Below are 23,422 nucleotides of genomic sequence, written 5' to 3'. Positions count from 1 at the left end.
ATAATATGTTACCATTTTTCATCCATCCATTCATTCATTTAACGAGCGTGAGTTCTGCCCTTGAGGAATTCTATCCGTGTGAGTTCTGCCCTTGAGGAATTTTATCCCAGGAAGAAGGAAGTTCTGTAAAAAAAAACTTTGATGACACAGTAAGATAATAGTAACAGAGAGGTCTGTGTAAAATGCTACAAGGACACGTACACCTGCATGCTTATCATCCTTTTCATCCTTCGTTATGGTCAGGGTTACGTGTCAGACTCTCTAAGAGTCTTCCTGAAATTTCTTTCTTTTTAAAAAGATTTTATTTATTCATTTGAGAGAGAGAGAGAGAGAGAGAGAGAGGCAAAGAGAGCACAAGCAAGGGGAGAGGCCGAGGGAGAGGGAGAAGCAGACTCCCCACTGAGCAGGGAACCGGATGTGGGGCTCGATCCGAGGACCCCGGGATCATGACCCTGAGCCTAAGGCCGTTGATTAACCATCTGAGCCACCCAGGCACCCCCTGAAATTACTTTCTTAAATATACGTATGTATAGCACGGTCAGGTGAACTTGGCACATCTATGCGACGAGATACATGTGTCAGACCCCAAAGCATGGGGCCCGTATCAATACATGATGGCCCCTAGAGTGAACCTCCACAGAAATATATCAGAAGGGAATTCAGAGCCATGTTTTGTGAGTTGACATGTATGAGAACAGCTTCGGAACCAGATGAAAAATTGGGTTTAAACCTGGTTCTCACTTAGCTGTATAATCCTGGGTATGGTGTCTGCTATCTCAGAAGCTCTCCCTCTCATGGAATTGCTGAGAATTCCTCGCACAATCTGATACTTAGCGTGTGTTCAGTAAATGTCAGAACAAAGCTACCTTCTTCCGCTAGCTCTGGGGTAAGTTTTACATACATCATTTAATCAACAGAAGGGCCTTATAATTATTCATATTTTATAGATGAAAATCTGAGGGTTGGGCCTCCTGGGTGGCTCAGTTGGTTAAGCGACTGCTTTCGGCTCAGGTCATGATCCTGGAGTCCCTGGATCGAGTCCCGCATCGGGCTCCCTGCTCGGCAGGGAGCCTGCTTCTGCCTCTGACCCTCTCCCCTCTCATGTGCTCTCTCTCATTCTCTCTCTCTCAAACAAATAAATTAAAAAAATAAAATAAAAAAAAGAAAAGAAAAAGAAAATCTGAGGGTAAAGGTAGCCATATATCTACTAAGTGGTTTAGCTGAGAGCCCATTTTTTCCTCTTCCAAAGTTAGTCCTCTTAAGCATTACACAAGTAATTATATTTCAATTTCATCTGGTTCTTTCTGTAAGTTGCTTAAGGAATTCATGATCTGAAATAAAAATGTGTGTACCAGAATTTATATTAGTTAAGTCGCCAGGGGTACAAAATTGTCTTTCCCGTACTACGGAACCCCTAATTTTTGTGGACAAGTTGTTGCAATGCTTTGTGATTTTATTTCTTGACAGTAGATGGCGCTGATGATTGTCAAACGAGACCAAGAAGTGGCCATACACCAACCCCCTTAGCCATTAAAACAAAACAAACAACAAACAAAACCTGAAAGACATATATAAAAAAAAAAGGAAGATTTTCATTCCAACGAAAGGTTGAAATTAAGAATTTGGAACTGCCATGTAACTGAGCTAGATGTATATGTGATCCATGTGTGTTTAATTTGGAACTCTAGGGGAAATCTCCTCGGCTACTTGCAAAATTTCATTAACAGGATTAAAACAGAATATAGTAAAATTTAATTATCCAGACAAACAATAAACTTAGAGTTACTTGTCAGATTTTATTTTCTGTACCATAATTTTAGGGAGACATGAATATTAAGATAACTATGAATGCAGTTAAAAAATATATATATATAAATGTATATATATTTATATGACTTCCAGAGTGCTGAAGACAGTACAGAGAAATACAGTGGTCAAGATGAAAAACAAAACAAGACAATTTAATTATATGACCCTCAGGCACGTTAACGTTTTGGGACATAAATTTCCTCATCTTGAAAACTGAAATATTTCTTACTTCATTCACAGGACAGTTGCCTGGATAGAAGCCAGTAAACGCCTTAAGAATGATCATGTCCAATTTCCAAATAAGCCTTCATTGATATTTTCCATGCATTCAACCCAACCTCCTACAGGCACAACCTTCACACAGTGACACCGAAATTCAGAATAAGACTTGAGTCTTCAATTTCCTTATTGGTCCATGAACAATTTAGTAACCTTCAGTGTATTAGATTCATGGAAGATGAGGGACTAAGGTATTGTCAACCGTAAATGGAATGTTTAGGTTAATATTCAGCTATCCAGAAAATTAAATAAAAGAACCCTGAATCCAAAGGATATCAGTTCATTGGTGTAGCCTACTTTCCTCCCCATTTTCACTGTCTTTCCCATCTGCAGGTGTGTGTGTGTCCCTGGGATGCACGTTTGTGGGATACAGGCTAAGCCGGGGTCTACTTCAGCTGCAGAAAAGATCATAGCCCTACAGAAGCCTATGTGGGATTTCTCCCTTGACTTTCACAAGAGGTGTAGACATTCCCTCTGCTCTTCTCCTTTTTTTTTTTAATAGCTTATTGAAACATCTTTGACATATAAAAAAAATAGACACTTCTCGAAAGAAGAAATTCAAATTGCTAACAGGTTCTCGGCATCTTTAATCATCAGAGAAATGCAAATAAAAACCACAAGAAGATATCACGTCACACCTGTCAGGGTAGCTATTATCAAAAAGAGAAAAGATAGCAAGTGTTGGCAAGGATGTGGAGAAAAGAGACCCCATGTGCACAGCTGGGAGGGATGTAAATTAGTGCAGCCGTTATGGAAAATAGTATGGAGGTTCCTCAAAACATTAAAAATAAAATTACCATAGTACCCTTTGTTCCTTTTTTTTTTTTTTTAAGATTTTTTTATTTGAGAGAGCGCACAAGAGAGCATGATGGGGGCCTCCATCTCAGTGACGCTGAGATCACAACCTGAGCCGAAATCAAGAGTCAGATGCTTAACCGACTGAGCCACCCAGGTGCTCCCCCTCTGTTCTTCTTTTAACAAAAGGTTCACAAATATCTGTGGATGATGGTAGGTATTATCATTTCTGCTTCAGGAGCCCTGCGTGTCTCCTGGCACTGGTTCCTGGGCCTCAAGTTGCTTTCCCTAGAAAGAAACATCCTCCACACCAGGGACTCCAGGCAGCTAGATTCAGCTTCTCAATTCCTGTCAGGAGCAAGTGCCCCATCTCTGTCCCCCACTATTTGATCTGGGCTTTGGGGACATAAAGCGTCCTGGCCAAGGCCAAACAGTGTCTGGCTGGCTTCTAAAAGCACAGGGGGCAGATTCTTCTTGCTCTTACAGATTCTATCACTTCCTCAGACAGGACTCCCTGCCTGGTCTCCATCTTACTCCCCACCCCAGGGAATATTCCCTAGAGCCTTCCAGAATTTGTGATTAGAGAGCTGTTTCTGTGGTTATTTCCTCCCACTAGACCCGAAGGTCCCTGGGGGATGTGACATGAGTCTGTCTTTTGTCCTGCTGTGTCCTCATGCCTGGCACAGGGCCCAGCACAAAGTAGGTGCTCAGTGAAGAGCTGCCGAAGGTGTGAAAGACTGATCGGCTTTGACTTCCCTGGAAAGGGCTGGCAGGCATCTAAGGGTCAAACGAACCCACCCACTAAGCGCCCACTAAGCGTTTATGACACTTCTCAGGCTTTTCAAGAGTTCGGACTGGTGGGGGGAAAGGGGAGAATTTCTGGTTGAGAGAGGCTGGGTTTGGGGGCCTCCAGCCCCCCATGCTCTGATCTCTCCAGAACCTTTCCTGCTAAACCACCCACCCCCCAGAGGGCCCCTTCCCCCTCTTTCCTTCATTGCTCCCTGTGGGCATGGGGCTGGCATGGAACTTGATCCTATGTAAGAGTCTGCTCTAACAGGAAGCAAATAATGTTCCTCCCCTGACGGAGGTGTTTCCTTCTTAAAGAAGTTACAAAGGCTCTTTTCAGAGAGAAAGGGGGCGGGCATGGTGTGTGGCCGCCCTGCTGCCTGCCCCGTGCAGACGGAAGCATGTTCCGGAGTCAGGGCCTCTGAAACGAGCCCCGAAACAGAGTGGCCCAGGCTCTCTGAGCCTCGGCCCCTTTATGGGCTGGTTACGAGCATCCCCCGAAATCCCCTAGCGTCGTTGTGAATCTTTTTCTTTTCTCGGCTTCTGGGATCCCGCAGTCTGGGTTTTCTTCCTGTTTTCTCGAAGTCCCCTTGCTGGACCCACTTCCTCTTTGTCATCTCTTCCCTGCGGGTCCCCCAGACCTGTCCTGAGGGCGACAGCCGCACTCACCTTGGGATGAGCACACTGAGTTTCCTGGCCATCAGTTCTTTCTGTGTCCTGAGGAATCCAGAGTCTTACAGCTAACTGCTGACTCTGCGTCCCACCAGGGTGCCTACTAGGTGTTCCGCACTAACTGGATCTAAAGCTGAGCCCTCTCTTTTTTAGAAGACTACCTGTAATGAGAAACAGAACCTTAATGTAGACCCAATAGTTGACACCATGTACAATAGTGAAAAAACAGGGGCCTTCGTGTTAAAGGTCGGAAAGAATGGAAGGAGGCAGCCATCTTGATGCTATTTTGACAATGATGAGGAGGTTCTAGCCAATTAAATAAAATGAGGGGAGAGGCTAGAAGGAAAGAGGATGAAAATTATTATTTGTAGGTGATATGATTGTCAATACTGCAAACCAAAGAGAATCTAAAAGAAAATAATATGAAAGAGCTATCAGGTAAGAGGCAGTCAGAAAATAAATATGCATATATTAATACCTTGCACTAGTTTTAAAAATTCAAAATATAATGACAAAGATGCCATATATGGCATAATTCATTTCAAATATAAAATACCTCAGAATCAACTTCTCAAAGAGATGTGACATGTACATTTTGAAAATTAAACATAAACTACATTTAAAAGCAAATGACAAATCAGGAAAACAGTTTCCAAGTAAATGACATATCAAATTTTCCTATCTCTAATATATAAACAGCTCTTACAAAAAAAGAAAAAAAGTAGAATTCCAATTAAAGATGGCAAAGGGCAAATGATTCATAAAAGAAGAGGTAATCAGGGGCGCCTGGGTGGCTCAGTTGGTTAAGCGACTGCCTTCGGCTCAGGTCATGATCCTGGAGTCCCGGGATCGAGTCCCGCATCGGGCTCCCTGCTCGGCGAAGAGCCTGCTTCTCCCTCTAACCCTCCCCCCTCTCATGTGCTCTCTGTCTCTCTCATTCTCTGTCTCAAATAAATAAATAAAATCTTAAAAAAAAAAAAAGAAGAGGTAATCAATAAGTCTATTAAAAATGTTTGGCCTCATTAGCCATCAAAGAAGTACAAATTAAAACAGTAAAATGTGATTTATGCCTTGTCAAATTATAACCTTTTTCTAAAATATTGTCAGCATTGATAAGATGTGAAGGAACGGGCATACTTATATGTGGCTGGTAGAATGTAACTAGCTGTGATTTTCCTGAGGACAACTTGATAGTATGTATCAAAAACCTTAAGCCATCCTTTGACCCAGAAATTTCACTTCTAGAAGTATAATCATACTCATTATAAAAAGCTTTGCTAGAACCGAATTTTGATATGGGGAAAATTCTGGAAACAACCCAAATGATGAACAACAGGGGACTCGTGAAATGGAACTATAGTTCATCCAGAATTAAAGAGACCACGCAGCATTACACATGACATTACAGAACACAAAGCTGAACTCTTGTTCCCACCCTCCCTGTGCTCCAGCTGGCCTTTCTCATAATCTTCCCCACCTCAGTAAGTGGCTCAGTCCCAAAACCTTGCAGTCATCCTTGACTCCTCTCTTTCCTTCATAGTCTGTATCTAATCCACAGGCCTGTCACCTCCACCTTCAAAATGTCTCCCTTTTCTGACCTTGTCCCACCACCCTCGAACACCCTAGGCTTGAAGGAGACCGAGCCACACCACCTCGCTCCTGGACCACCTCAACAGTCTCTGTCTTTCTGCTTCCATTCTTGTCCTCCTATAGACAATTCTCTGTAGGGCAGACAGACTGATCTTTTTAACCACCAGAACATGTCACCCCTTGCTCGCAACTATCAGGGGCTTCCCTCACACATGGAATAAAATTCAAACTCCGTGCATGGCGTAGCCAGCTTCACCAGCTCTGGCCCCCGTGTGGCCTTCTGACTTCAGCTCATATCTCTGTTCTAGCCACGCTGACCTTCTTGGTATTCCTCAGACTCACAGCCTTGTTACTGCCTAAACTTTGCACTGTTGTTCTCTGTCTGGGGTTCTCTTTCCCCAGTTCTTCGCATGGCTTTGTCTTAAAAGTGCAGAGAGAGGTGGGGTGCCTGGGTGGCTCAGTCGTTAAGCGTCTGCCTTCGGCTCAGGTCACGATCCCAGGGTCCTGGGATCGAGCCCTGCATCGGGGTCCCTGCGCCGCATGCATTGGGCTCCCTGCCCCACATGCATCGGGCTCCCTGCTCGGCAGGAGGCCTGCTTCTCCCTCTCCCACTCTCCCTGCTTGTGTTCCCTCTCTTGCTGTGTCTCTGTCAAATAAATAAATAAATAAATAAAATCTTTCAAAAAAAAGTGCAGAGAGAGGCTCATTTGACCCCTAAGTAAAATAGCTTCCCATCACTCTCCAGGCCCTCATCTGCCTTTGTTTTTTGTCACTGTACTTATGACTCCCTGCGTTAGGAGTTACCTGTCCTTAGGTGAAAGCTAGTTGAAGGAGAAGAGGCATTTGTTAACAGACAGGAGATCAAGGAACGGATAGGAAGGCTGAGTGGTTCATAGCCAAGAGCAATGCGTAAATCACACCGCTTGGTGAGAACCCTATTGCCCTGCTGCCAAAGGGCATGTCACCAAGGCCACTGTCCCAGACCCCAGCTCTGCTGTACCCACTACAACCTTCCTCCTACTGCAGACGCTGGCCACCAGCCGCAAGGATTTTCTGCAGGCCCTGTGTCCTTGAATCCCTGGCTCCTGACCCAAGGTATGGGCTGGTATGTCTGATTGGCCAAGCCTTGACCATGGGTCTTGGCTCATTCTACAAGGGAGGCTGGTCAAACTACCATCTGGAGATTTCTCTTTCTATGTAGTGGGCCATGGGCTCTGCATCCCAGGATTCCACAAAGTACAGAATGTCCCGATATAAGATGGAGTTTCAGATTCTAGGTGGCCAAAAAAGGATGACAGATATCTCTTGCATTAGTTGGCTTTCTACTCTATGTTTATTTGTCTATTGCCTATCTCTTCTGCTAGAATAGAAGCCTCACTAGGTCAGGGACTTTGCCCTTTCCTCTCTACAGCCCCCGAGTCCGGAACAGTGACTGCAGAGAGGTGGCCTTCCATTAACATGCGTTAACTGAGTATCAGATACTATATTGAAAGTGTTGGCAATCCTAACGATTAAACAGTCTAGTTGTTATCATTCCTCCTTTTGGTGGGAGATGCTCCTGGCCCCCTCTTCTGGCCTGTTCCTCCTCCCCTAGCTCCAAAAGCAAAAGCAAGCCAGTCTAGCCTGATATGGCTAGAAACCACATTTGTAGGTAGAGAGTATCAGAACTGAGTTACATTGTAGGACGACACCCAGCTGATGTCACAAATTGTTTGGTGTGGGGGAAAAACCTTCACACATTTGGTGACCAGAAATGTTCTCTGTGTTAAAGTCAAGGAGACACACAAGGAAGAAACATTAGTAGGTAGAACTGGGTTTTTCCCCCTACACAGAAGGAGGAAAACAGCTTTTTCCCTGACAAAGGACACCGGAGACATATGGAACTCCAGCATTTGGTGGTGGGGAGGAGGGTGAGATGCAAATGTTTTCTCTTTTAAAGAGAAAGAGAGAAAATGATAGTGAAAGTCGTTTCTGGGCTGGACTGTCCGCAGGAGAGGGATGGGTTGAGGGAGGAGGGAGAAAGGGAGTTGCGGGGTGGGGGTGGGTGAGAAAGAGGAAAGGAAGGGAGCTCTCTGAGGGAGAATCAGGCTGCACATAATGTCGAAGGAACGCTTCCTATATTCTATTTATAGATTCTAGAGACCTGCTAAGAAGAGACAGTTCGAGCTGGTTTAGCTGTGTTAAAGGATTACTAATTACAGTCATTTATGAGAATCGCCGCTTAGCATTTCTAGCTAATCACTGTGCAGGCAAGTATTATCTATATTGTGACTATCCGCCAGAGTGTCTTTTGTTGTAAATTTTATTTGATTGCAACACCTGCTCATGAAGATTCCCTCTGTTCTGGGGAAGCGTAGCCGCCTGCTCAGGACTGAAACAAAGCAACCCGGAAGGAATGCTTTCTAAGAATAAAGGGAAAAACATTCCTATAGATATACCACATAATTTTTGTTACTTGGGGTGATGGTTGGTAGAAGAAGATCAACAAAGCACTGAGAATTTTTTTTTTTTTTAATTTTTGCTGCTTCCTATATCCCCATTCTCTATTCTCATCACCACACACACACACACACACACATACCACTCTTTGCACACTAGGTCCATGACAGATTCAGAAACTGGAGCATGTAATCTACAAACTTATCCATTATGGTGTTTTGCAGATGGACAAAGTTGCTTTTACCATTTAAAAAAAAGGGCCTCCTACTAATGGTCCCTCAGGAAATCTGTGGCATATTAAGCAATGTGGGGTTTGGATTAGGACAAGAGAAGGTTAAATTAAATCCAAGCAAAAACATCTTGACTTGTAGCTTAGAAACGTGTGCAGTTCCTGACTTTAGATTCAGTTTTGTGAAGTAACTTTCCAAAACACATTTTGTGGGTGGGTGTCCATGTGTGGCCCCATGAGCCACTTGGAAAGAAGCATGGCCCTCGCTCTCAGCAATGCCTGCCACCACCATCTCTCCATGGAGGCGATAAACCGGGGCAGCTGACCAGGGCTTCTCTACCAAGCTTGGAATGCAGGCAGGGAATTGCATACATAGAAAAAGAAAGCTGATTGGAACCACTTAGTTCCTATGTACATTCATCAACTTCTATCCAGTCAAAGTTTGGCATCAATGCTGGGGGATCAACCTTTCCAGGCCTGTTGTTCAGATGAAGACATTACAGAACACAAAAGGCACGTCAAGTCCTCCAACACGGCAGCAGGCCTGAGATAAAAACCAGACTTTGGAGTCAGAGTGGGAACAGGCTATACTGTTTTAAAATGTTACTTACTGTTAAAAAAAAAAAAAAAGTGAGGAATCGGGAATCAGAAAATTAAATATAAGGGCAAGAGTTTACAAATGAAACATTTTCTTCTTAAAAACACTACTTCCATGTAAAATTGTGGTTTGACCCTTAGTTACCCACCAATAACTGGGTTATTGGGTAAGAACAAAATGGTGAAAACTTAGAAGTCATCTGGCGCAATTCTCATCTGATATTTGAATCCCCTCTTTGTGCCCCAATATCTTGTCATCTTGTTTCTGCCTCAAAACTTTAAGTGGCAGCAAACCCATTGCCTGTTGGGGTAACCTATCTGTCTCTGGAGCGTGCTGGTCGAGAGGCAGGACAGGCTGCAACTGTATCACTCCATAGTCCTAGCCTTTTGGAGACACACAAGTCCAATCTCTTTTCCCTGTAAGCCCTTCCTTCACCATTAGGAAACCCCAGTCACACATGCCTTTCAGGACCCCAAGTCTACAAATACTCCTGAGTCATGGTGTCAGGCTCCCTCACCAACCCTGCTGTCCTGGTTCCAGTTTGCAAATGCTCCTCTTCCGTGGGATACTGGCAACCAGAGCCAGCCTGAGGCCTGCCTGGGCTTAGTCGATATCTGCCATGTTTTTACCACCCAGCAACTTTGGAACACCCGCTCTTAGGAGACTGGTTATACCTAAGGAGGAAGTCAGAGGCTTACTTTGTAAGCCTCCCCTGCAGCTAAGGTTTGGGCATGTGATCCAGACCCCTCTGATCACGTACAACCACATGAGACCATGATTCTCCAGCTACAGATGGGAAGAAGGACTGCAATGAGGCATTCTGGTAAGGGTAGATGCAGTGACTTCCAGCATTTCACAGACAGGGCTTATGAAGTCCTTTGGTAGAGCCCAGAAATCGAAAGATGAACTACTATGGTAGGCAGGATAATGGCCTTCCAAGGATGTCCATGTCTGCGTCTTTGGAGCCTGAATATGAATATGGGACCCATGTGGCCCATGCAATAGAGCTCAGGACCTTGAGATGGGGAGTTATCCTGGGTCATCTGGGTGGACCTGATGTACTCTGTAGAGTCCTTGTAAGGGGGAGGCAGGAGAGTCAGAATCAGAGAAAGCCATGTGATGACAAAAGCTGAGTGAGGGAAGGAGATGCAGTGATAGAAGCAGAAATCAGAGAGACAGATTTGAGGGTATTCTTCTGCTGGCTTTGAAGATAGAGGATGGTGCCATAAGCCAAGGGCTGCAGGCACCTTGATTTAAGCCCAGTGAGATCCACTTTGGACTTCTGACTTCCAGAACTGTAAGAGAATAAATCTGTGTCATCTTGGACTACTACATGTATGGCAATTTGTTAGGGCAGCAACAGGAATCCAATACCTAGATGCCTAAGTCCTTAAGGCCAGTGGTGGCAGGAAAGCAGAGTCTCCGTGAGAGGGGCTGATGCAATTCGGGTGCCTCTCTTACTGCAAAACTTGCAAATCTGATTCTCTGGCCCTCCCAAAGACTCTATCAGCTCTCTCCTATCATTTGGCGAATTCATCTTCTTCTTAAACCAGATCGAATACATAGGATCTGGGGCTTGCAACAAGGAATCTGGTAGCCCTGGCAACCCAGCACTCTACATTTGTCCTTTCTCTTTTATTTCTGGATGATCTCTCAGCTCCACCTTTGCTGCTCTCTCACTCCTGCCTTCGTTCAAGTTTCCACTAGTCCTTACCTAGACCATTGGCATGCCTTCCTAACTGCTTTCCCTGTCTCTGGCCTCTTCCCACTCCTCCACTTCCTCCACATTCCTGCTGTGTCATTATCTTTCTGAAACTTAGCCACAGGACTTCGTTGCCCTATTGAAAACGCATCAGTGGTGTCCGGTTGCCAACGGGATAAAGACCAAAGTCCTTATATGGCTTGGAAGGACCCTTATCACCTTGCCTGAACCTGCTTGTACTGTCACTAAGAGCAAAAGCTATGGTGTTAGTGATGCCTGATGAGCTCTAGGACCTTGGGTAAGTGGGGCCTCATCTGTAAGGTAACCACAATAACATTGGTAAAATGGGGATTTAAGAATTCCTAGCTCATTGCGTTGTCGTGTAATTAAAGAGATAATGCATACAAATGTACTTGGCTCAGTGCTTGGCATATAGTGGGCATTGGATTATACATGTGTGTGTGTGTCTGTGTCACTTCCCATCTTGTACCACCAAATACTCCCCATATTACCCCTGCATTTTCATGCTGATATATTTTTTTTTAACTTCAAAGTTTTTCCTTCCTTCTCTTTTGCTTGGCAAACTATTGCAGGATCGAGCTCAGATATTACCTCCTTGTGAAACGTTCTTTGATCCTTCAGGCAAGGTGGTCAGTCCCTACTCCGAGCGCCTGATGTGATTCTGTGGCAATGACTTGCTTTCACTTTCTCCATCGAGAGTCTTTTCCATTTTGAGGTTGATAAAGCCCAGTGTGGCATCCAGCAAACAGGAGCCTCTTGATAAATGTCAGGTGAACAGATGAATGGAGCAATGATGAAAAGGAGAAGGTTGGAACCACCACCTGCCCGTCTGGAAAGTAAGATTTGGCCGAAAGCATGGGAGTTCAAACCTGAAACTTCCCGTGTTTGCATAGCAAACCTATGTAGGTGTTCTAGATAGGCTTCAAGGAGGTTGAAGATTATGGAATGGGTGAGTCTGAGTTATTATTTTACACAGGATTTTTAGGCACACAAAAGAATTGTTTTAAAACCATGTTTTTTTAGAGAGGAAGTCGTCCAGTTGCTATAGGCAATTATTTACTTAATAATTCCAAGTGTGGGCAGGGCAAAGCTTCAGGGGTAGAGGCCACTGCCCAGTGAGGTTCTAGCTGAAATTAAGACAAAGCACCTCAGAGCTGAGCGCCAGTGGGAGAAAGATATTGCTGGGCACGCAACTATTTACATGCTTGTGTACGCTGAGGTGCATCTGAGTGATATTTGATCACTTTTTCACAGAAGTCATCAAGAAGTTTCAAGCCATCCAATGTATCTGTATTTTCAATGTCAAATCACAAAGTAAGATTTCTGAGAAAAGGGTTTATTTTGTGAGTCACTTGGACTTTCCAACAAAGTACACAAAAATGGAGACTATTCCTTCAGGACCCTAGGAGTTGGCCATACACATGTAGTTTACAACTCCTCTGGGCTCCAACCCACAAGGGGCCCTGTTTGTCTCCACAGAGACATTTTCCACCGGTATCAACTGCAACTAGAACCATCGGTCTGCTCTTCCCTTCACCCTGCTGACATTAGCAGCAGAGCCGCATTCAAAAGTTCAGAGACAAGTGAAACTTGGTTGGGGTCACTCAGGCCACAGAACCTTCCTAAGAACAAAAAAACAAAAGGTCATGACCTTGGTTACGCCTAAAGTAAAGACTTCCCTGTTTCAGATTATAAACTGGTTCGGATGAAAACCGGCTGATGTGTGGACAATCTGATGGGTTCAGTAGGCCTTTCAACCTTTGTAATTATCTCTTTGCTAAAGTAAATGTTAGCATAACCATTGGCATTTGGTAAGTTATTCTGTGCTACTCAAGATAGAAGACAGATAAACTTTAATCATTTTTTGAGTAGTTAATATACATTTCTTATCACAGAACACTATTCTTTTTTTTTTTTCCTCACAGAACACGATTCTGTTTTGTTGCTAGGATGTATAGAAATACATTCGTACACAGTTAAGTTCAAATAATTGCACGTGTATGCAAGTTTTTCTGTTTTCCACTATGTGCATAGTTTTTTAAAACATGGCCCTCCTTCGAGAGCAATCGGTGACCTTCCCTTGCAAGTCTGAAGATAGGGCAGTGCAACCCAGCACTCTACATTTGTCCTTTCTCTGGAGAGGACAAATGGAGAGGCCGGGCTGAGGACTTACTGGGGAAACAAACCAAATTAAAGACGAGTGGTTCTGTAGGGACTGCAGGCCTCTTGGGGTGTATTTTTTTTTTTTTTAAGATTTTATTTATTTATTTGAGAAAGAGAGAGGGTCAGAGGGAGAAGCAGACCCCCCGCCGAGCAGGGAGCCCGATGCGGGACTAGATCCCGGGACTCCAGGATCATGACCTGAGCCGAAGGCAGTCGCTTAACCAACTGAGCCACCCAGGCGCCGCTCTTGGGGTGTATTTTTGCTAAGACTGATTTACATGTCCTCTACTCCAGCAACATGAATAGTACCACTTCTCAGATTAATGAGAACAATTTTCCCTCAAACGATAGAAGACATGCCATTTCTCAATAAGGAGAGGACCTGTCAAAATTATGCATAAATAAAATCATAACTAGAGGGCCTCCGTCATTTATAGCCATTAATTTCTTCCATCCTCTTTGAAAATCCCGAGGGGAAGAGGCAAGTGACAGCAGTTCACACACAGAGACATGGGCGTACCAGGGACTCCGGCCAACTCGACAGGATCTAAAATAGTCCTTTGGCAACTGAGCAAAGAATGGATTCCAGGCCCCGAGGCAACTGTGCACATCAGAGGAATGGGTTCCCTCCCTTGGGCTGGGGCAGAAGCTAATCTTGCGGTCTTCCCCAACACGGCAGCTCTGCTCTGAGGGCAGCCAACTAAGGCTTGACAAAAGCCAGCTTGGGGAGCAGCCCAGCCCAACCTCATACCCACACGCTGCTACTGAAAGTGTTTTAAAGATTCATAACATCTTATTGATGCTGCTTAGCAACAGCAACTGTCAACGTTCTCCTTCTTTTTGGAGTAGGCAAAACCAACCTCCCGTTGGGGCTTGACCCATAAATAGAGGTGTCCCCACCCTGGGCATGATCAGCTTGTGTGTGAGTTGCCTGAGACTGGTCTATTTCACATTCAACAATCATTTCCTGAGTGTTCACTATGTGCAGGGCTCTGTACAATGGCTTGGGGTAAAGTTCAGAGAGGAGTAATAATCATTAAAAAAAAGAATAGCTCAGGGAGGTGTAATAAAAATAAAAAGATTAATTCCAGTGTATCACACCCCTACAGGCTACAGGCCCCCGGGCTGCACTTTACATAATTGGCTCATTGGGTCTTTGGAACAACTCTGCAATTTTATTTTCATTCCTGTTTTATAGATTAAGAAACTGAGGCTTAGAGAAATTACGTGACTTGGCAAAGCTCGGCATATCAAGGTTGGGAAGGGAATTGATTCAGAGGTGAAGGGGGCAGTCCTTGAAGGTTGTTAAGCACTGATGTGACCTGATCACAGACTAAAGAAAAGAAGTACATAGAATCGGGGTGCCTGGATGGCTCAGTCGTAAGTGTCCAGCTCTTGATTTCAGCTGTCATGATCTCAGGGTCCTTGGATTGAGCCCCACCATGGGGGGTTTCTGTTTGAGGGTTATCTCTCTCCCTCTCCCTTTGCCCCTTGCACATACGCTCTCTTTCTCTCAAATAAATAGATCTTAAAAAAAAAAAAAAGAAGAAGTATGTAGAATGGCAATAGGATAAATGAAAAGGTGGAAAAGTCAGCCAGGAGATCAGTTAGGATTTGGTGGAAAACATGCTAAAGGTTGACTTGCAAATCTAAACAACATGCATATATGTTTTAAGAACACAATCATCCACAATAAAAACTACAAAGAAAAGCCAGGTAATTACAAATCCAAAAATTCAGGCCAGTAGATACTTCCGGGGAACATGAACAGAAAAAGGGGAGGAGGACATAATTAGAGTTGAGGTTTCAGTAGGCTTAAATTGTATTTGTTTTTATTTTATTTATTTTATTTTTTTAACTTTATTGAGGTATAATTAATAAACAGACCTGCAATCTTTAAAAAAAATATATACAATCTGCTAAGTGAAATAAGTCAAGCAGAGAAAGTCAATTATCATATGGTTTCACTCATTTGTGGAACATAAGGAATAGCGTGGAGGACATTAGGAGAAGGAAGGGAGAAATGAAGGGGAGTGGAAATTGGAGGGGGAGATGAACCATGAGAGACTATGGACTCCGAGAAACAAACTGAGGGTTTTAGAGGGGATGGGGGTGGGGGGTTGGGGGGTTAGCCCAGTGATGGGTATTAAGGAGGGCACGTTTTGCATGGAGCACTGGGTGTTATACGCAATGAATCACGGAACACTACATCAAAAACTAATGATGTACTGTATGGTGACTAACATAACATAATAAAAAAAAATAAAATCCTAAATCCAAAAAAAAAAAAATACAATCTGATATTTGCTATACACACACATTGCAAGAGGATTCCCACCAACAGATGAGTTAGCAAATCAGGCATCTCACATATTCCCTTTTTGTTTTTCTTTTTTGGTGAGAACCCTTCAGTTCAACTCTCTTAGCAAATTATAATGGTACAACACAGTATCCCTGAATGGCAGCCACAAAGGCAGGGCACCAGGCATGTGTACAATCTCATCCTAGAGAGATGTTGGCGATCTGGTTGCTACAGTTGGGTTGAGTGGAGGGAGAAGGTGGAGGAAGTGCCCACTGGTCTCCCTGGGTTCCAGGGAGGGTTGCAGCTGGCCCTGAGAGATGTGAGAGATGCGTGCAGATTAGAAACTGGACCCTCAGATAGTCTGTTGTACAGTAGGCAATCAATCCCCTTGCAAGGAAAGACTGGGAAATGGGCTTTTCTGCCTGCTCTCTCTGGGCTGGGCTCTGAGCTGACAACCTCAGCGAGTGCTCACGTGCCTATGAAGAACTGCTTCTTTGTTTTCTAGAATCCTATGGGTGTCATGAATGCAAGCACCATTGACTTTTCATTGGTATCTGGGGGCCCATCTCTCTGGTGGGAACCTTGAAAGTTGTGGCACCAGATGTGGGGTCCAAGTCCTTTCCTCCCTCGGGGAGAAGGTAGGAGTTGAGGATCCCCCTGATTGTATGGCAATGTGCCAGGGTTGGGGTTTATGGTGAGTGTGTGTCCCAGTCTCTCCCACCCATTTTGATGTGGGCATTTTCTGTCACATGGTGTGTAGGAGTCATTCAGCTAGTTTCTGGATTTCTCTCAGAGAGAATTGCTCTGGACGTAGCTGTACATTTGGTGTATCTGGGGGAGGAGACTGCTCCGGAACCTTCTATGTCACCATCTTGATCCTCTCCTTGCTTCATTCAAACAGTAGTTAAATGCTCTATGTCTTGTGCTGTTTTACAGGCACATGGGTGGTCAATACATTCTTCTTTGAAACCCTATGTACTAGAGTTCACAACTCTCAGCTCAGAGTGCTCTTAGTGTCTCAGTAGATTTTTCAGTATCCTGAGACAAAACCAAATCCCTAATAGTTTTGTTTTTAAGTAGTTAGGTCCAAATAACTTCAAAGTAATGGATTATATGATGTCTCTTAAGCATTTAAAATACCCAGTGGATCTCCTGTGATTTCACTGTGGTCTTCCAGATGCCTCAGCACACAATATATCATCCTATATGCTCATGTGTATGAAATGTTTCAAAATATATATATTTTAAGATATAAGGGCCTGTTCAAAGATGAGGCCAATGGAGACATGAAAGGGGCATAGGATTTCCTTGGCTTGGTGACTGACTGGATGTGGGGAGGGGGAAGTCAAAGACCTTATTAGAGTGTTGAGGTAGAATGTTGAGAAAAGTGTAAAGTCAGTGGTAGATGACTGAGGGATTATAGGAAGAAATAAGAGTAGTTTGGGACCTAGTGAGTTTATGGCAGCTGAAGATATTCAGATTTCCAGAGATGGTTGAATAATTGGGACAAGCTTATGTTCCAGAGATTTGGACCCAAGAGACTGATTTGGAGACCATGTGAAGATAGCAATGAAGCTGGGGGGAGATGACCCGAGGGCAGAAGGTAGGAGCACGATGGGACCTGAGGGCGGAGACCAGGGAAGCACCCACATGTTTGTACAGGAGGAACGAGAGAAGCTTGTCAGAGAGAGTGAGAGAGGAGAGCAAAGGGTAGGCAGCTTCAGAGAAAGCAGGGGAAGGTACAGGGAAGATTGCCAATGGGGCCCAAGGCTGCTGGGGCACTTCGAGGAGGAAGATGGATAAAAGCCACGGGAATGGACAATCGGGAAGTCATGAAAATGAGATCATGGATTAACTTGGCTCTTTCAATAAATTTGAAGGTAAAGAGAAAGTTAGAAAATTCGCTTGAAGGGATGAAAGGGGTCAAAGGACTCTCTGTGGTTGTTGCTGTGTTGTAAGGAAGCACCTTTGCTGACCTATAGGGAGAGAGAAGGAAGCTTTAAAGCAGAAAAATAGAAGGGACGATGACTGGAGCCAAGTGCAGAGAAGACAGGAGGAAGCAGGGTCAAGAGCATGGGTGGAGACTGGTGCTCCTTCCTCAGAGACTGGCGTGGGTCCAACGGGAAAGGCGGATGGATGACAGTCAAGGGAAGAAACATAGAGAAAGGTCCTGCCTCATGGCTTCAGGTATCTCAGGAACGTGGGAAAAAAGCCTGAAGGAGATAGGTTTGGTTGGGGGCTTGGGGAAAGGTTTGGGCAAGCCGGGATCAGAGAGGCCAGAAATCAACCCAAGCAAGGTGTTCAAAGGATCCTCCGGCAGCCATGAGGCCCACACGGAGCTTCCACGGTCCCTGCCTGGTGGCTCCAGTGGGCTCCGCTCTGTGGCTGTCTTTGGTCAGTGCTGAGCATATCTGGAGGGAGGGCAGACAGGCCCCGGGGGGAAAGGTCAGGGCTGGGGCAGCAGAGCTCAAGGGCACGAGGGCATCACAGAGACATCTGACGATCATCTGGGAGTGAGGGCCCTGAAGCAGGGAAGGGCGGAGGGTCTGACAGGTGTAAGGAGGGTGGCGTGGAGGCTGGGGAGGGGTGAGATCCAGGAGCTGTGGAGGCCTGAGGCCGTGCGGAGGGGTGCTGCCCAGCTGCCGGGGTGCTCAGGTCCACTACCACTTTCCCCACGCTCCCCAGCCCTCCAGCTTGCAGGCGGTCTCCACCAGCAGTGGCACCGGGTGTGGAGGAAGGGGAGACTCAGGCCACTTCTCACTTTTCCCCCTCCTTATGGCATCACTGGCGGTGGTGGTGTTTCCTCTCCGGCTCCTTGGCCCTACAGGGAAGCCCTAACCCTAACCCTCCATGGTCCCGGCTCCCACCGAGCAGCCCCAGCCCGGTGGCCCTGGTTTCTGGCCTGGTTATGCCCCCTCTCCTGCTGATCTTCCAGTTCTAGCCGGGGTCATGGGTTACAGCAGCTGTGAGCATCTCTACAACCTGTGAACCAGTTTCCTGGTTGAAATATCTAGAGAGGTTTCTGTCTTCCCAAGTGACTTTCACAGATACATTGGTATAGAAATGAATAACAACAAATAACTCCCTTTTGACCTGCTCCCATCTCTTTTTTTCTTCCTTTGCCTCGAAACAAGTGAGGAAGAATATGTAGTTTTAAAATTATCCAGGGGAGCACAGTAAAGGAGAGTGCAAGTGTGGACGCCGTCTGCACAGAGTAGGGCAGGGAGGGGCATCCTGGCCTTGGGTTAATTGCAAGAGCCCGCACAAGCTTCCTTGCCCCCTTTCTGAGATAGAGGCCATGTGGACACAGAGCAAGGGGTGAGTGTGTGGTCATCTACACAGCCCTCTGACCCAAAGTAGCTCCACTACCATAGGTCTTGGTACCTGAAATTCCTCTCCCCTCTGCCCTTTGATTCAAGTTACTCTGCATCTCCAGGAAGCTTATACTTAAATAGAGTAAGTAATAAAACAAAGCCACTCAATTAGACTCAGACGGACTGGAGAAGTTGAGAAAAACTTTAGGGAGTTTGAGTCTGTAGAAAGTTTGGGTTTCTCCTTTATATTGTATCGTAGAAATTTTGGGTTTGAACAGGCAGAGAGGAAGGGAGAAGGCCTTCTAGGAACAATCTGGGTGGAGGGTGCCCACAAGGACCAAAGTACAGAGAGGCACAAGCTTGCTGTGAAGAGACAGGGAGCACTCCCCCTGGCTGGTGCTTTCAGCAATAGGGAGAGAGAACTTCAGACAGGTCAGCTGGAACCTGTAGGACCTTGACTACCAGACTATGGATCTCTAGCCTTCACTCAGAAGGCAATAGGGAAATAGTCAGAAATTTCTGAGTAGAGCGACAGCATGTCGAAAGTGGTTATGTGAGGAAAAGTCGAGCCCTGAGCCTGGTGGCAGTGTGGAGAATGGATCAGATGCAGGGAGAAGCTGGGGACAAGAAGAGCGACAAGGAGGTCGCTGTAATAATCCAGTGGTGTGGTGATGAGGACTTGAGCTAGAATAATGGCAGAGCGCCAAGAAAGCGAAGGGGGTGAGAGATATCAGGAAGAAGTATTCCATAGGATTAGGCTGATGGCATAGGAGAGTTCTAAGAGATGGATGTGATTCAAGCAAGGTTGATTTGTTGGAAGCACTTCCAAAATGTGCACTTTGTTATGAATCCACCGATATTTATGACTTCTCAAGTGTCATTACCTAACTCATTTACAATCTGGAAATTCACATCCACTTTATCCATCATGTGGGGTTGACTCTTACTCTATACGTCTTCACAGATAGATTACCTGACCCTATAAAGAAGTTTTTATATCATGATAACATGTAGTTATTTATTTTACTTTTTTTAAAAAAAAAAAGACTTAACAGAATCCCAGAACTCCCAAATCCAGACTTGGTCAAGGATTACTAGAGAAGCTCAGGACTGGGAGGTAAGCATGAGCTCAGTTTGTCCAGCCGGAAGACAGAGAGCACTGATCCCCAGGCTTGCTCAAGCCACGTGACAGCTCAAAGCCCAGGCTCATCCTCCAGGGATCACTCCAGTGCCACGCAAGGGGTCCCTGCATTATGGAGGAAGGTCATGTCTCCAGAAAAGAAGACCATAATCCTGGTTATTCTGTGCCTAATCTGGTGGTCAATAACGCCCTTCTTAAAATTTCCAAAGCTCCAGCCAAGGCATTTAGATTTCAAGTGTGAAATAAACAGACCATACTGGGTGTATAAATGTAAGGATATCCTGGAAAATATATGATATAAGTGATAATGAGAAAGAGGCATAATTTTATCCAATTTGTGGAAAGAGACAGAAATTCCATTACCTTCGATGAAAGATTTTCTTCTGTGCAATTCGTAAGTAACAATGCCATGATCCCATGGTCATTGCTACTCTTACCTAGAGAGTAATTTCCCCACCAGTCTCTATGACTATACCCTCAAAAGCAGAATTTCTACTTAAGCAGCTTGAGATGTGTGAGCAGCAGGTACTACTCAGCCCGGTGAGCTTCCTAGAAGCCTCCACACTTATCCCCCACATGGAGGCGGGGCGCCAGAGCTGTGATGCTCCTGGCAGACCCCATCAGTTCACTGACCTAGTTGTCAGCCAACTGCCCAGCCCATTAACACCCCTCTCCCTGTCCTGCTTTCGAGTGTTCAGGTTCTCAGTTTCATTTTCCCATTTCTGTCCTTTCTCCCATAAGACTCAATACACTGTGTTCCCTTCTAACTTTGACCTTGGTGCTTCTGGGTGACATTCTGATGCTCTACTCTGGCCCTGCTTTCTATTTTCAGAGAATATTGAATTTATTCAAGATTAAAATCCTAATAAGTTGCTCCCCTCCTGATTTGAATGTACACTTCTGGCAAGGTCCTGGTATTGAGGCAATGTGCCCACTCATTTAACAAATGTTTAGTGAGCACCTACTAAGTACAGTGTGCTGGGCAAAATGCTGAGATACCAAAGTGAAAGTTAATCCCACCCCCAAGGAGCTCTCCAGCTGGAAGGCGTAGAAAATTATAACACATGAGCACATCCTGGCCACAAGAATCTCGGTTGATTTGGCTAGGAATTTGCTGCCGTCAGTCCAATCCCAAAATAAAACACTTAAAGCCAATCAGAAGGACTAGGCAAGAGTAAAATCTGTTGTGTTTTGGGGATCAGGAATGATTTATATTCTTACTTAAAATTCACGTTAATGTTAAAACAATATTTTTAAGTAAATACAAAAACAAATTTTGGATCATGTCTGCTGTGACCAGCAACCCCGCCACTCGCCTGCTATTTCCGGTGGAGATGTCTGATGGATGAGGTCAGACTTCCAGTCAGAAGCTGGGAGCATTACTCGTCCCCCCTCCGTGGACACTTCTCTGCCTGGACTGGGCTGCAAGAGCCCCCAGAAAGGTTCCAAATGAACACAAGATGAGTTACAAAGATTCTTTCTTCCACTCTCCTCCACCTCCCTGTCTCTCCTTTGCTCACTCTCTTGTCTTCACTCAGTGGCTGCTTGTCTACCTTTGATGAGCCCAGCCGTGTGTTGGGTACCAGGGTCGACGCAAAGGCAACGAAGTCCCTGCCTTCCAGGGCTGGCCAGAAGTGAGATTCCAGCCATGACCTCTGGGTGAGAGCATGGGGAAGGTGGAAAGGGCATCAGAGGGCAGGCCTAGGAGGGAATGTCTATGCAGCAGGAAGGCAGTGTGTAGATGTCCTAGTGTCAGTGAATGGGGGCCCGGAGCCTTGTCTCCCCCTCAGCTTGGGAGCCTTGGGAGGCTTTTGGAGGGGTTAACTAAGGTGCATGTTATGTAACCAGGGCCACTGCCTCTCAGGGAGTTCACAGCAGGACATCTGAGTCCTGTCAGGGTTTGCTCTGTAGCGATTTCCAAATTAGGAAGCCCCACTAGCCTGGAAACCCGGGAATGCAGGAGGAGAAAGAGGCATGGCCCAAGGAGGGGCTGAACTGATCTGCCCCATAGCCTAGAGAGGAAGGGCCACGAGTTCTCTCTCTGCCCAGCACTCTGGTCACCCCCTCCCCCAAAGGCAGAGGGGACTTGTATCCCCTAAAACTCATTTTGTTTAACTTCTGACAATGAGGGTGTTTATCTTTATTAAAAGCATCGGGAAAGTACATGTGTAGCTTCATGAATTCTAATTCTATCTCATAGTTTATGATAGAAGACGAGTCTCTTTTAAGTTATTGGTGCCAACAAGCAAATTAAGATGGGTTTGACCTTCATCTGGTGTCAGGGATCCAGGCTCAGGCAATACTGGCCAATGATTATCATCTGTGGTAGAATTTAAAGTGGAATTTCAATTCATGAATCGATTATTGGCTGTTTGGTCTTAAAAGAGACAATATACATATTTTTACATGGTGGCTCAGAGACAAACAGGTGCTAGTGTCTTGGTTTGTTTCATGGTGATCAGTAGGTTAGGAGGGGTGGGGAGCAGGAAGCAGGCCAACACTCCACCTGTCCTGAAGCCAGATGGCAAGAGACGCAATTTGTTGGGTTGAAGGCCCCCAGGCAAATGTCTCATCTCTTCTGCCATCTTCCTGTCTTGCTATGTGTCCAGGGTGAGCCTCCTGCCTTGGCCCCCAAGCTCTGCAAGGGTGTTCGTGTAGGGCATAATTTCTGCTCTCTGTCTCCTTGGGTCCCTGAGAAATGGTTAATTGTTTCCCTGAAGGTAAGAAGCACAACCTCTCGGAAGAATTTGGGGAAACCTTCCCCGGCCCCAGCCCACCACACTGGATGACCTGTCAGGCTGTTTTCCAGCACATACTTTGTCCCTTGATTGAACTGCTGCAAACCCACCCACCAGCCCTCTGCCCCGTGTAATGCAGCTGGAGTGAGCTGGGTGAGCCTGGAGCCTGGGGCGTGAGGGGCAGCAGTGGGAAGGAACAACTGAGAGAGCTAGGGATTGAGCATGAGGATTTCAAAGTCAGGTTGGGGTTCAGGCTGAGTCAGAGGACTCTGGGAAACCATCATGGGTTTCAACTGAGTGGCAATGTTGGATTTGCACCTGGAAAAGCTCCTTCTGGCTGGTGTGGAGATGGGGTTGGAGGCAGTGGGAGTGGTGACTGGCAGACCCGATAGGAGGAACGTGCAGCAATCCTAGAAGACAGCACGGCAGGGGGAAGCTGCCGTGGTGCTCACTCCGGCCCCCTCTGCTTGCGTGCAGCTGGTCTCCCAGGTGCGGCCCGGACCGGCCATCACTCCCACTGCCGGGATCATGGTCAGAAATGTTCTGTGACCTCCTCTGAGCCTGGCTGGGCTGGGGGCTTAGAGCAGAGGAGGGGAAGAACAGGGCTATGTGGAGAGATGAGCAGAGCAGTTTTCCTGTGGGCTGTGTTCTTGGCCTACTCTCTGTCGGTCGCCAGGCTTTGGCAGACGCCCTGTGGCAAGTGGGGAGGAGGCTCTTGCCACTTGTTTTCCATTCCCAGACTGCCTTACTAAATGTTATTCTTATTTCAGGAAATGGGTTTGAACTTTCCTAGACCCTCGGGGCCCAAGATGGCAGAGCAGACTTGGCTGCGTCTGAAAGCCTC

The 23,422-nt window shown here is 45.7% G+C and overlaps 1 long non-coding RNA gene across 6 annotated transcripts in view; it reads right to left on the bottom strand.

Annotated features, from left to right (window-relative positions):
* Window positions 1-10,130: 10,130 nt before the first annotated feature.
* Window positions 10,131-23,422, bottom strand: part of LOC123850993 (uncharacterized) — an 84,795-nt gene continuing 71,503 nt past the window's right edge. For 5 of the 6 annotated variants that reach the window (XR_010405521.1, XR_010405524.1, XR_010405519.1 and 2 more), the window contains 2 exons: window positions 21,153-21,262; window positions 10,131-12,538 (listed from right to left, as the gene is read on the bottom strand). This is a non-coding gene — a long non-coding RNA (uncharacterized LOC123850993). Of the gene's footprint in view, window positions 12,543-21,152; window positions 21,263-23,422 lie in introns of all 6 variants that reach the window. The other variant, XR_010405520.1, reaches the window with a different exon arrangement.

This window comes from Mirounga angustirostris, unplaced genomic scaffold (genome assembly GCF_029215605.1).
Source record: "Mirounga angustirostris isolate CCGP_5_RB_7025 unplaced genomic scaffold, mMirAng1.0.hap1 SCAF_10, whole genome shotgun sequence".
Taxonomy (NCBI): domain Eukaryota; kingdom Metazoa; phylum Chordata; class Mammalia; order Carnivora; family Phocidae; genus Mirounga; species Mirounga angustirostris.
The sequence above is the reverse complement of the archived record's forward strand: the minus strand, read 5'-3'. Positions and strand labels throughout refer to the sequence as shown.